We start from the raw sequence: 15,679 nt of genomic DNA on the forward strand, positions 1-15,679 counted from the left end.
ATTCAAATTTTAGGAGTCTAATTTCTTTTCACTGGAAAATACATTAAAAATGTATCTATCACCAATCCGATACAAAATTCAAAACTAGCTAAATGGTTTAATTGAACATTGTCCTCTTGATGTATTTACTCATACTAACCCACAATGCATCCCTGACATTGGTTTATATGACATATACATCCAAACATTATCATGTAATACATGTCATTTCTATAAAACCACACAATGTTGTGAATTTTTGGGCTACTGAGACTCAATCAACTATTTTTCACATTCCATGCCCTCTAAACTCCCAAGTAAAATCCACTTGAGATCCATTTGCCATGGGTCCCAATTGACTCTTTCGAGCCCCTGGGGCTCTGCTCTTAACTGTGATAACTTAGCTATCCACACATGAGTGGATTGTTGTCGACATGCGAGCCCATGGTGTGTGAGGCATGACATCTTTCACCTTCCTTGGACACCATGTCGTCCTGGTTAATTTCTTACCATTAAATGACTTTCCCTCCCTGCCATTGGTGGCTCTGGCTCTTTTCATAGCCACACCTAGCATAAGACTTCTTAGATTAAGACACTAGATCAGTATCCTAGACCTCATCTATCATTGTGCTGGTCGACTATAACACCTAAACCCAGACATTGAATCTTTCTAGGTTCTTAATATCAAGTTTCTTGAAAGTTTTTTCCCTTCTAAGTTCCTAATCCTAAATTGACTTGTCCACCTTTGGACATTCCCTGATCTTAGACCTCCTATTCTAGGCATGTGTGTCTTGGGATTAATGCCCTTGATTTTCCTTAGGTCTACCATTCTAGATTTATCATGTATAGGTACCTTAGGGTTGATCCACATTTACCCTACTTCTATCATAATATCTAAATCCAAAATTTTTCATTGCTATATAATGATAATCATTATTTTTCCTAGCATACATGAATTAAATTTGAATTTGAATTACACTTCAAATTGGATACCTTACGAACCTTACCCCTCCCTCTTGTTGACCACTTGGCTCTCTCTCCTTTCTTTCTCCCAATTCTCAATTGTAGCTGTTAGCTTGATCTCCCTTCTTCTAGGGTGGTAGTGACCTTCCTTCACACACACAATGAATCTTCCTTCGGGGCATCTTCGTTCATTCCACACTTATAGTGTTTAAATTAACAGAATGAGTTTAGGATTTACTCTTTTCTCACAATGGATACCACCTCGATAGTGTCCATTCTCTGCACCTCACTGCCATATATGGTATTTTCGACTTCACTGGATTGGTTGCTAGGTGCTAACCACCTCCAAGACTTCTTCTTCATCCTCCCTTCTCTCCTTGTTGGATTCTTCTTCAATCCTGAGAATGTGTGAGAGATGATGCCTCATCTTCATCCACTTGTGGGTGACCATCCTCTTCTCTGAGGCTGAATGCATGATCGATCTATCGCCGCCGTTCCTCCTTTCTTTGGAACCAATTGATAATAGACCAACTTTGAGCTTTCTGTCGTAGGTAAGCTTCTCCCAGAACCTCTCTTCACTTTCGCGAGATCCACAATTTACCACACTATCAGAAGGTAAATTCAATATTGATATTACCTACTTGCCTTTGCCTTTAGGTGATGTTTTCGCGATGGTCCGTGGTTCCCTTTCCTTTTCTTCGACTTGTCCAAACAACGATCCTCGACCATCATGGTGTCCCAATCCGTGTCCCAATCCCAACGTGGTATAGAAGACCTCCATTTCATCATCCAACAGTGATGCCCATGCATGCCCAGTTCACAAATCGTGTTCAATCAAGGTGTCATCTTTGTCATCCCTCCGACTGGCTTCAAGGAGGCCGTCTCTCTCGATACCACTTGCTGCAGGCTAGAATCGTGTGCTGCTCGTTCAGCCTATTGTAGTAGGGCCATGGATTGTTTCAATTACCTAAGCTTCCTTCACAACGTCAATTAATTCGTGTGGCCTACTTCCAATCAAATGCGAAATGAGTGGAATAGTACAGATACCACAACACACGTTCTCGACATACCCAAACCCTCCACTCTCGGGCATCCCTCCGATCGTACGATGGATTACCGGCGCTAGTAGTTGCCAACAACTCTTAGAACGACTCTCCTCTCCTGACTCACTTTAGTAAATCCTTGCTTGGACAGAGCTTGAAGAGAGGGAAACTCTCGATGGCTTAGTGATTAGTCAGGCACTACGGCCAGTATTAGTTGCCTTATCACGCCAAACTCACTTCTGGACACATGAGCTGGAAGCGGTTCAAGATGTCTGTTTTCACGACTGCACTGCCTGTTTTCTGCTGTGCAACCGTGCGCTAAAGGAGCTCGTTGGTCGCTATCGTTGGCTGCCTACTGGCTCCAGGACTACTTTCACGATGTTAGCCAGCGGTAGACACTGTCGACACTGCACTGTATCCTCCTGAACCTTGCTTCCTCACTCGACCTTCTTTCTATTTCTCCTCTCCCATCGGGATGCAGATGCCAAGCCGGCGTACCTCATCCCTCTCAATGCCATCACCACGAAGTCGTCGTTGTTCACCACTCTTCCACCTCACTTTGTCCACACCCCTGATGCTCCATCCTTCACGGATCCGAAGCCATCAACTCTTGAAATGTGTCCTAACACCACCCCATCGCGCTGCATCACATATCAAATAGCGGTAATAACTAACAACTTACCTAAACCTCACAAACCCTTGAACTGTACCATTGGGATTATCTCACATATTTAATGACAAATCCATTGTAATTGTATGCATTGTATGGTAGTTTTGACTGATAATTCATATATATTCTAAAAAATTAATACAAAATGTTATGTTAGTTAATATATATTATAATAAACCGAAATGATGGCGTGACATTTAATTTTGCGAACCAAAATCGTGCTATTTCTCTTTGTCAATCTTCCCTCGCTCGTAAAGGCCAAAATTACATCCCTTTGTGCAGGCCTGGTTAGCCACGACTTCATCAATCCGAGCGTTCAGTCGTTAGACACTTTTGTTATCTTGTATCGGCATATCCTGCAAGTGTGTAAAGAATCGCTAGTCAGTGGCGCCGCGATCGCGGGACTGTCGTAGTCCAATGCAAACACGCTTAGGGACGACTAAATACACGTCACCAGCCCAGCCCGCGGCAACCGCATGTGCACGCTGTACGCGAGTATTCGCAAAGAGTCAGCGTCAGTGCAAGAGTGTATGCGATCATGCACGCCTTTGTAAACGCTCCTCAGAGGTCAACCGATATCGGCAGTTCCATTCCGGACATCGGATATCTTTCGCGGGATTCCGATAGACTAAGCCCCTAAAGCAATGCCCCGGAAGGCGGCTCAGTCTCGCCCTTTTATTACATCGTTGAACTTTAGCTCAAGCTCCTTGCTATATGTTATATTTGTCTCTCGACTAACCTCTCTCTTATCTGGAAGTTCATGAAGGCGATCGGCCTGATCCAGGCCCCGAGGTGTTGTTCAAACGGCACGCTTCTGGCACCCGCGCTCGTCAGACCGTCTGGGGAAGCGCCCGCCAAGGGACCGGGCTTGGCCTCTATCATAGGGTCTAATTGCTTGCTTGCTTAGGCCTACTTGGTACGAAAACAGAAGAAATTCCCATCGCTTGAACTCATAACGCTTGTTTCCACGCCTGCATGCTTCTCAAAGGACATACCGGTTGGACATTCTCTCCTTTATATTGTTCGTATCTTATTTTGCTTTTTCAAGCGGCCAAGCATTCTTTAAATTATAATCATCTTTCAATGAAGTGATTGCCACGAACCGGAGTCCTGTATCTCGCAGATGGGGTAGTTGCTCGAACGGCGAACGACTCTGCTGGTTCCCGGGTCTGTCTAAGTAAGTAAGTATATCGCCACTATTCTCCACAGTTCGAATCGATATTCACTATCGACCTCTATCACGCTTCACATCCAACAAGGGTATTCATGCTTTGTCAATTCGCTGTCCCAATGTAAAAATATTATTATTCTCGCTTAATTCAAATATGATATTGTTATTAATTTAGGAATTTCTAAATTGGTGCAACACTAATTTAGATATTCCTATTACCAGCCCTGCTAATCCAAGACCAAGTCTGGGATATTCTTAGATCTGTTTACTTTGTATAATGTCTCAACTAGAGAAGGAAGGTGTAAGTAGTACTATCGTATACTATTCGAGATGACTTCGACTTCCACTTTGGATCGGAAAAAAAAAAGGTGCAAGTATTTAAAGAGCGTATGGTTCGGCAATGGTTGGCGGCAATGTTCACCGAGCGACCGATACCGAGCTCCGCCAGCCAATGATAAGCAACTTGAATGCAACGAAAGACAGTAAGATTCGGCGGAGGCGTAAAACAAAGCAATAATCAATCGCTATACATGACAAGGACGATTTGGAGGAGCTTCGAACTGGACATCAGAATGCTAAAGAATTCGGGACGTTAGTGCGACGCTGTGAGGAGAACGGCTTAAGCTAGTAATAAAAGAGATTATATTTTAAATAAAATATTTAATAATAAAAATAAAAATCAGGAAACGTAGAAACGGGCGCACAAGCCAAAATCAAGGACATCCTCAACCACTCCAAAGCCACTCCACGCCAATAGGCCAAAAATGTAGATTTAATAAATAATAAAATACATGCCCAAATGCTCGATTAAGCCAATATGGCATCATCATCGATGCCAAATTTCAAAATCTATCTAAGTTAAATTACGCTTTTGCTTTTCCAGAGCTTTTCCTGGAGTTAGAATTATGAACAAACGAGCCAGAAAGGTATTACTTTTCATTTAGACCATCCAAGAGCATCCAGGATACTACCAATCTACGTGAACTGGTAAGAAAAAATGTCCTGGAGAAAAAGAATTCCAAAAGGACATTCAAAAGATCAAGCTTGCTCTTAACAAAAAAGAATGTGACTGCATGGATGCAAAAAAGAGGATAGAAAGCAATGTCCAATCAATATCCAAAAAAGAAGGCCCTCGAAGCGTGCGTGACTTCTGACCCTGACTCCCGAGGTAGACCGTACGAGGTGAGAAGTAGCCCGTGAAGTACAGTCAAACCTCTTCGATTCAAGTGGCGCTAAGCTACGGGGAACGATTACAGTTCCCGGATGTGCGAATAGCTCCCAACTGCATGCACGAAAGGCAAGTCTGATGAGTATATTTTTAATTTAAACAAAAATTTTAAAATTATCTCTGTAAATAGTGTTGATTATAGAAAATGAACAATACCCTGAGGAAAAACAAGACCTCAATGAAGGAACAAGTAAAAATTCAAATCCAACCTCCAACCAAGATATAATATTCAAATTCATCATTAAAATCGAAATTAATACATAAAGAAATACTAGAAAATTCACTACAAGATCAAAAAATCTAGACTTAATCTAACAATCAAAAACACATGTTGTAATAAGATAAAACTCGGGACTTGATAAGTTTAACTCAAATAAACCTTTAAGTCATTAATATGTAATAAATCAACTAATCAAAACTCGGCTCTGAAATTTAATCAATATACATACCTAAAGAAAAATATATTTTATAAACTCGAGACAAACCAGATCGAAAAAAAATGCAAATCAAAGAAAGTCAAGATTTAAAACGATAAAACTCAGCAATGAAATATAAATTATCACCAGGTTAATTTTAACTACAGAAAAATCGACAATAAACCTAAACGAAATAAAAGTATTAATTCATCTGTGATTGGGGAGGCCCGTATATAGTGGCGCGTATCACCTTCGGAATACACCTAACTTACACTAGTGTAACCTTAAATAAACCACGACGCAAGACATGTAACCTAGGATTACTACCTGCGGGATGATTAGATTAGTAGGCGAGGACTTGAATCAACTGGGGTACAGTGATGAGCAGAAACCTGCATCGCGTATGTGTCGCGTATCGCGTTCCTGAAAGTATGCATCTTGGCTGAAAACTCGAAGAACTCAATCAGGTTACCTTAATGGATCCTCAACTAGTTGTGTTGAAGACCTCAGTGGGACTAGGACTGAAACCTCCGAAAGGTTAGATGACGCCCATGTGACTCACCTTCTCCCAAGAATGCTCTTGATCATCACAAAGCCTCGAATCTAGCTTGAAGTTAAACTAAACTATGCCAGTCAACCTCTATCTCACCTAACAGGAGATTGAAACCGAACCCGACTAAGGATCTCAAAATTATATTTGAAAACCGTCCGAGAGACGAAATTAATTATTATTTATATTTTTCGAAATTTATTTTTGAATGATTGAATTATTTCAAATTAATAAATAATTAAAATTAATTTAAATTCAATTCAAATTCAAATTATAAATTTAATCAATTAATTAAAAAATTAAAAAATTATTAAAATGAAAGTTAAATTTCAAAAGGTTTTGATTCAATTAAGTTAAATAATCAAGGAAAGATACAAATGATTACAATAAAATAATAAAAGATAATAAACCTAAACCTTCAGGACCTTTAATTCCTACTCATGTAGGACCACCAGTGGAATTGGGTCAATAGATTCGCCCCATGGTGGAGGAGGTCACGGAGATACACTACTCCTTCCTTACTGAACTCACTCTAAACATGGTGTGACGATGCAAAAACAAATTTAATTAATACTAATTAAAAAGTATAATATTCAATGAAAAATATTATTAGTAGATATAAACTTTCTACTTTAAATCTGAATCTCTCTTCGGTTGTTGCGCACATCCCTCGAGCACAGTTATAGCTTAGCCTTGTTAAGCCAAGTTAGCCGAGTGGGTAGAGTCTAGATGTCAGTCATGCGGAGTACCATGTTGAATGCGGAGGACCTGACGCGTTAGTTACTGAGTGAGGAGTCCGAAGCTAGCTGGAAGGCGCATACGAAAGTCCCCCGGAAATGGGGCATCCCGTTGGTAGGAGTCGGTGTGCCCAATGGCGTAGAAGCCGGTGAGAGTCCACCGCCGTGGTCAGCTGGAGGCCATGTCGTATGGTACAGTGGAAAACCCTATGAAGGAGTTAGGTGGAACCCTAGAAGGCACTAAGAGTGGATGAATGCATGTGATCTGAGCCCACGTGAATCCGTCCACGTTGAACTGGCGACGACGGACATGACGGTGTTGGGAGTGACGGTGTTGGGAGCGACAAGGATAGTTCCAAAGAATGCTGAATTCGGTCCAGTGGGCGCGGGCGTGAACCTCACCGCGTCGATGACAGACCTTGACCTCAGTGACCTGTCACATGATTCCACTGCAGAGCGTTGGCCGGATGACGACAACTTGCACCATGATCCACAACACGTGAGATGACGTTGCATGACCCATGTTGGATAGAGGTACCAACAAGACCTTAGAGAGGTTTGGGACGGTTTTGTTCGGTTTTGGGAGCGAGGATACAGAATCCAGATACCAATCGCTGATCATCGCTGAGATCAGTGAGAAACACGGTCGGTCGTCATTTCATGGATCGTCATCGGCCGACGATCGGCATCCCCGATAAGCCGGATCGGTGTGATCATCAGCTCGCGGGCGATCATCCATTATATTCCGCGGATCCGAAAGTGTGCACGAAAGAAGAGCGTTCCCCGGAGAGGCATTGCCGAGTCATCGTGAAACCACGGGTTTAAGCGAACATTCAACCGTGGCGGATTAACGCCTTCAGTGTGGACGGCTACGATCTCGACGGCTTCGAGCCTCGAGCCTTTCTCCAGCATTCGGATGTCCATGGGGGAACTGGAGGCCCTGATGTGAGGCTGAAGGCTTTCTCAAGAGGCTTGAATTGTGGAGGTAGTTTTTTATACTTTTGCTTGCCTAACTGCTTGTATTATAACTTTGTAAGGCAGCCTTGTCATCTAGATAGTCTCAGTGTGTTTTACAGTGCATGCGCGTGCGTGGTGTGTGGATCCGACTCAGTCACCTTGTGGAATTGGATGGACAAAGCAAACCAACATTAAGTTGCCAGTGCTACGTTTTCAGATTGTTCCTACTCCAGATCCGACGACGTAACTTGAAAAACACCGATTTGGCGACGTGACGGGCACCAGGTTGATTTGACAGGCTATTCACTCTCAGCTATTTTTGGTAACTATCGAATCACCATCATAGGAAGGGTCACATATCAAGAAAAAAGCTGAGGTGAAGGGTGGGTTGTGAAGGAGGTGGGGCAAATTCTTCAGTTCAAGACTTTATCAAGCTCAACTTTAAGATGCAATTCCAAGATGGACTCGGATTCAATCCACGAGCATCGATTCTTGGAAATCAAGAATCAAAAAATCTTATGATGGAGAGAGCAATGGTTTGCTAATGGAAAGGGCTTGCTCCGAGAAATTGTTCAAGGGAAGTTCTAAAGAAAAGTAATAAAGCTTTGAAGGTCTCTCTACGGGCTGACAAAGACGAGCTTTGGTCAATTCGAACACACCATCCTTTAAGTGGAGAATTTCGAAGATCAAGGACTTATGGAGCAAATTGGTCAAGCTTTTAGAGATCAACCTTTGGCAGGCAAATCAGGAGAGGTGACTCTTCTTTGGAAGCAAGAAGAGTTAGGGTTGAGAGATGCTCAACTTGAAGAGAAGGAAATCAAAAGCCTTCTCAAGATCGAGTGAAGGGAACAGGAGGGTACCTCTTGTTTCATATTCAAGATGATGAAGCTTCCACCTAGTCTGAGATTGAGGGTGAAACCGTGACCGATCAGAAGAAGAAAGAACCTTTCCCAGAGAGAAGAAGAAGGAGGAGAAGCTTTACACGAGTCAAGAGAAAATCAAATGGAGGGAATCCAGTCCGGTCAAGAGAGAGGCTGTCCCATCCAAAGATGCCACCCTAAGCAAAGGTATAAATAATTCAATAATAATAAAAATCATATTATATGCTTTGAATGTAGGAGAACATGGGCACTACAAGAGCAAGTGCCCCTAAATTAGCCAAGAAGAAGGCCCAAGTGGCACCAAAGGGCAAGGAGTGAAGCCTAAGGAGATCTGACATTAAGAAGAGCAAGGAGCATATTATATGCTTCTCTTGCAATCAAAAGGGGTATTATCGTAGTCAATGCCCCAAGGGGAAGAAGAGGGTCAAGGCTCAAGGAGGCACTAGTCAAGGGGGAGCCTCCAAGGTAAAGAAGAAGAAGATGGTGCCACCTCCGAAATTAAAGAAATAGCAAATGGAGGAGCAAGTGTCATCCCTACACAAGAAAGTATAAATGTTTCAATTAAAAATAAAAATCATATAATATGTTTTGAGTAAGTTGGCACTACAAGAGCAAGTGTCCCAACTTCCAGAAGAAGGGTCAAGTGGACGCCTTGAGGCGCAGGGAGACCAGCCGGGAGCAAGGGCATTCCCGAACTAAAAGAAGAGCAAGCATCATATATCAGAATCAAAGGCATTACCTTGCAGTCAATGCCTCAAGGGAAGAAGATGGTCAAGGCTCAGGAGGCATTAGTCAAGGGGGAGCCTAGGTAAAGAAGAAGGTAACATTTATTGAGCTCCCTTTACATTATGGTAAAAGCATGATAGGTCTAACTTTTATCATTTTAATGCATACTATAAGAATAGAAAGCATGAGGGCTTTAAGAAAAAGCATGTGGCCCTACATGCTAAGACTATCACTCCTAGGGTTAGGAATGTAGGTAAAAGTTTAGGCAATAACTCTAAGGATTTTAGATACAAGCCTAGAAACCAAAATGCTCATGGACTTAATGAAAACCCAAAATCTAAGGATTTAATGATAGAAAATCAAGTCTTGAGGTCAAGACTTGATAAAATGGAAAAGACCCTAAAAAGGATGGAAAATATCCTAAAAGGGCAAAATGAGCAAAACCTAGGGCTAGGAAAGTCAAAACCATCAAATAGCCATAGAGGTTTGGGATACAAACAAACAGGCTAAGAAGGATGTGCCTAGTTATCATAGGGTTCCATATATAGTTATGGAACAAACCCTGGGTTTAGTGGTCAAGTCAAGAATACTAGGAAGTCATCCCTAAGAGTATTTTGCAACACCAAGTGACTAAGACTTCTAAGAAGTCTAGAAAGTCACCAAAAAGGTCACAAGGGAGGCTATCCCTAGGGTTGACTTAGAAAATGTGACCAAGGCTTCTGAAGCCCAACAAGGTCACTAGGAAGGTATCTGGGGAAGTTATCCCTAGTGAGTACCTAGAGCATCCAAGGAGCACCAATAGGTGTTGGGTCCCTAGGAGCATCTTCTCTACCCCATAAATGGGTTAGAGAGTGTCAACTCCTTAGAAGGGTAGTTAACCCAACTTTGAGGAAATTGACACTCAAGGAGCATTTTCAGGGTTTTTGTTAACCTTTGAAAATGAAATGGAACTTATTTACTCCTTGAAAGAGTAAAATGCTAGTGGTGAAAATTTGATTTAATCTTAAAGGCATAAATTAGGAAAACCTAGAGAAATACCAAGTTGGGATTTTTTCTCATAAATTTAAGGCACAGGCCTTGATTTATTTGTGATTACCTTTCTGGAGGAAATGAATATGCCAACATTTGAGATAAGCTTAATTTCAAATTGGTATAAATTAATCAAGAATTAGAAATGCCCATTTAGGTTTTGGCACTCTCTTGAAGACTTTGGGCAAATCTAGGGTTTAAGTTTAGGATTAGCTAAGATTAACGATACTTAGATGGGTAATCTAGGTATATTTTATTTATCCTAAACCATGCCATGATTGTTTGCATCTTATGCCATGACATCATATTTTATCTTATTTGTATTTTGCATTCATGACTATCATCATGAAAATACACAAATACCATCAATAACGCGCATCATACATCGTAGTTATAGGAATCTTTTGAAAGCTATTTTATTTTGATGTATGCATAACATTATCATGCATTATGTTTATTTCCTTAAGGACATATGGCATTAGTTAAACAAGTGACATTTGTTTACAACAAGTGGAATAAACAAGTGACATTTGTTTAACAAGTAAATCAACAAGTAACATCCTTGGTGGTTGTTTCTAACCTCAAAATGCCTAGATAGATATGTATGATCCCTAGATTAGGGCAAAACCAAAATCTACATCTCACAGAGACCCTATAAGATGACTTGTATGTGTTTTATAGCACATTAGATACAAGTGAGATGTTAGATGATGAATAAAACTCAAGATGTTGATTTAGTGCATTCTTTTTGAGTTTTAGTTTCATCAAACACATAATTATGTGTTTTCCCATCATTGGAAAAGCTAATGTACAAATCATGTGGTGTATTAAGCCCAAGGAATATGGTGGGATATGTTTTAAAAAAAAAATTTTCAAAATGATTTTGAAAACCTTGGTGACTATCTTTGATAGTAATCACCATTGAATATTAGACAAACTTGAAGAAAACACTAAAGTTTTTGCAAGTTTTCAAATTTGTGTCAATCTTTGAAAAGATGATGTATTTTTCATAGAAAACTATTTTCCTTGATAATATATGCTAAACAATGTCTCACCAAATTTCATATTTAAGAATTTTAGAATTTTCTTAGGGGTTGTATCTTCATGGAATTTCAGGCAATCTCAGCGACTCCATCTGGATCGATCATTGATCCAGGTTGGCAGTCGGCGAAACCGACGCGGATTGCTGTTTCACATCAGATCGCGGGTAAACTCGTTCGATGTATTCCAACTAGTCGGATTCTCGCCAATCGAGAACGTTCTGAATCTTGAGGGCGGGCGGAGCTCCATCTTGATCCATTTTGGTGGGCCCAGTATTAATTTCTAGTGATAGTCTGATTTAAATTCGCTAACAATGATAAAATAGTGTATAAAAAGGGGTTACTTGGTGGAACCGGTTATGGTTAAATGGGCTAAGGAATCAATTTTGTATTCGTCATGAGAGGCAGGAGGGGGGACTTCTCTGGCTTTAAGAGACTAGGTTTAGGATTGCATGGTTGAAAGGATGACATTCTACATGAGAACCATGGATGAGGTGGTTAACTTCATCATAAGACCTTCGTTCACGTTGTGGAATCTGGAGGAGAACGAACTTGTATATTCGTTAGATAGATTTTGGGATCAAGGATCTCAATTTGTCTACACCTGAGGAAAGTTAATGGGGTGAGATATATCCTCACTCTGGAAATCAAGGGGGTGTGCAAGGTTTAGTGTGTCCCGATGAACATAGTGAAGTAAATAAGAAGTTGAAGGATCACAGATCAATCATAAGGATCACAGTTGTGACGAGTTGCAACTCTGCACGAGAAGATCCATTGGGCATGGGGATGATGCCCAAAATGATTGGGTAGGCAGGGGAGTTGAGATATGTTTTTATTGCCCTGAGTGATGATGAGAATGAAGAATGAGTTAGAAGTGTGGAGGTTTCATCTACCTAACATTCTTAGAGAAAGACACACGTAACTTTGGTTCATTAGGCAGTGAATAGGGGGGCTGTGGATTTACAATGTGGTGATGTAATGGTGATCAAAATGGTAGATTGAGGTGATCTGTGGTGTGCAGCATCCAGGTCGCGTTAAGGGAGAGGTTAGAGGTATGTTTGTCCTTCCCCGTGTTCTGCTAACCGAGTGCTGGCTTAGATCGCAATAAGAGATGTTCGAGATGATAGGCCAAGGTCAAGCTGGCCAGGCAAGGTCAAGGTGGGCTGGGAGCGCTAAGCAAGTTCGTAAGAGTCCCTAGTGGTGAAGGCTGGCAGGCGCGGAAAACCAAAAGTGAGTAGCAGAAGCTCCAGCTGATGAAGCTAGGCGTCGTGGAAAGCTAGTTGAAGCGCTAGAGAAAGCGTATAGCTAAGCTGAGATGCAGGAATGGATCGAATGGACTCCCTCCGGAGAGTGGGAGAGCCGGCCAAACCGCTCCGATGGGATGGCGAGATGAATCGAGAGGCAGATCCAAGCAGGTAGACATGCAGTGGAAGCAGAAGTACTCGCCTCGGATCGACGTTGTCCTTGACGACCTGACATGAACGCGGACCCACAACAGCGGAGTTCACCGTGTCACCTGGGGATCCACGAGGATCAATTCAGATCACAAGACGTACCAACAGCAACATGTCGTTCGACCGCATGCTAGAGGTTTAGCCACAATCGATCCGATACGGGATGAATTCAGCCAGAAGATCAGATCGTCGGTATTAGTAGGTCTCAGCGTGTCGGGAACTGCAATTCTTCCAGTAGCATGGCGGTGATCGATCCGCGATCGATTCGATCGATCAGAAGCTCCAAACGATCGACTGAACTTATTCGGCCGTGCGGGCTCTTCGTGCCGGGATAGTGTTCTTCTGATGATCGATCGGGACGTCGATCCGATCGGCGTCCCATCGATCTCTGACCACTGTCGCCGGATCGCACGTCCGCGATCGATCGAATCGAGTCGGTCACAGCCATCATCGCGCGCACCGAGCCTCCGCGGGCACAGCGCATAGCTCGGGCAAGAGTGCAGCCACTGGCCTGGGCCTTCTCATCGTCTCCTCATTCAAACGCCTCGCTCCTCCACCGTCCGATACTCTACAGCTCCAGAGGCTCTCTGGCTTCAGTCATTCGCGAAGATGCTATTCCAAAAAGGTATACCATCTGAGTGCAACATTATCTTTCTCGAGAGTCTCAATTAGCGTACATTAGTTACGTGTTACATAGGAGCGCGGTCGTGTGGTGTGGATCCTGACTAGTCATGTGAGGTGGATACCACTAAACCAAATGGTCAGGTGATTTCTTTCCGTCCACAATATCCGAAGAACAGCGCAACCCATAACACTATTCACCCCCCCCTCTAGCTACTTTTGGTCCTAACACTCCTGAGTATATGTCAATTGTGTGATACTAGGTATAAGGTTAAATTTCTATCCAAAGAGTGTTTAATCAAACATCTAGATAATCCTACTATAAGTCTAAAAGGTTTTAGAAAAGACAACATCTATGCTATCAACTTAACCGCCTCTTCAATTAAGTGTTATTTAACACAAAAAGAAGAAACTTGGTTATGGCATAGGAGAATGTCTCACACCAACTTTAGAAATATAAGTAAATTAAATGGACTAGTGAGAGGCTTACCGAAATTACCTAACCTAGATTCAACCATATGTAAGCTTGTCAACAAGGTAAACAAACAAAATCCACTCACAAACCAACCAATCAGCCACAAACCAACTCGATATTAGAACTTCTACATTTAGATCTTTTTGACACCCATGGAGTCAAATCCATAAATGGAAACTTATACTGCTTAGTAATAATAGATGACTATTCTAGGTTTACTTGGGTTAAATTCTTAAAACATAAAAATGAAACTTTTGAAATCTTTACAAACTTTTGCAAACAAATTGAAAACGAAAAAGATATTAAAATTAAAAGAATTAGGAGTGACAATGGGGGAGAATTTAAAAATTATAATTTTAACAAGTTCTGTCTTGAGAATGACTACCATCACGAATTTTCGTGCCCTAAAACCCCCCAACAAAATAGAATTGTAGAAAGAAAAAATAGAACTTTATTAGAAGCCTCTAGAACTATGTTAAATGAATATAACTTACCTAAATATTTTTGGGCAGAAGCTGTTAGTACAACCTGCTATGTGCAAAACAGAACAACATTAAATAAAAGACATAATAAAACTTTCTTTGAAATATTTTATAACAAGCAACCCAACATAAAATACTTTAAAGTATTTGGGTGTCCAGCCTACATCTTAAATACTAGAGAACACTTAGGAAAATTTACCTCTAAAGTAGAAAATGGAATTTTTGTAGGATATTTACAGAATATATAATAAAATTACATTAAAAATCGAGGAAACCACAAACGTAAAATTTGAAGAAACCCAAGGACAAAATCAACTTCAACCTATTAAAAATAATAATTCTGAAGAAACCAATCAACCCCCAGATCATGAAGAAGATGAACACAATCAAGCAAATCAACCTCCAAGAACTATAAGAATTAACTCTAACCATCCAACTGATCAAATAATTGGTGACCTAGACCTAAGGGTTCAGACCAGATCTTCCTTTAGGAACCTAAGTCAAATTTCCCTGATTTCAAAAATTGAACCCAAAACTATAACCGAATCCCTACTTGATCCAGATTGGATCATCGCTATGCAAGAGGAACTAGCTCAATTTGAGCGTAATGAAGTTTGGGATCTAGTACCACCACCTAAAGATAAGAAAATAATAGAAACAAAAAGGGTATTTAGAAACAAATTAAGTGAATCTGGGGAAATTACTAGGAATAAAGCTAGGCTAGTTGCCAAGGGGTTCAGTCAAGTTGAAGGACTTGATTACGATGAAACCTATGCCCCAGTAACCAGATTAGAATCCATTAGAATGTTACTAAGTTATGCAGCCCATAAGGGATTCAAACTATATCAAATGGATGTTAAGTCAGCCTTTCTCAATGGACTGATAAAAGAAGAAGTTTATGTAGGTCAGCCTCCTGGATTTGAAAATCTAGAATATCCTAATTATGTCTTTAAATTAAAGAAAGCATTATATGGACTTAAACAAGCACCCAGGGCATGGTATGAAAGGCTAACATCTTACTTAATATCCATAGGATTCAACCAAGGTCAAATCGACCCAACCTTGTTTGTTAAATTACTAAATAATGATATATTTATAGCACAAATATATGTAGATGATATAATATTTGGATTAACTAACTCAGACTTTTTAGAAGAATTTATCAACCTAATGGAACAAGAATTTGAAATGAGTGTTGGTGCAACCTTAGGTCAAGGTTGACCTGGTTGACCCGACTCGAGGTGACTTGACTCGAGT

Source organism: Zingiber officinale, chromosome 11B, assembly GCF_018446385.1.
Source record: "Zingiber officinale cultivar Zhangliang chromosome 11B, Zo_v1.1, whole genome shotgun sequence".
Classification (NCBI taxonomy): domain Eukaryota; kingdom Viridiplantae; phylum Streptophyta; class Magnoliopsida; order Zingiberales; family Zingiberaceae; genus Zingiber; species Zingiber officinale.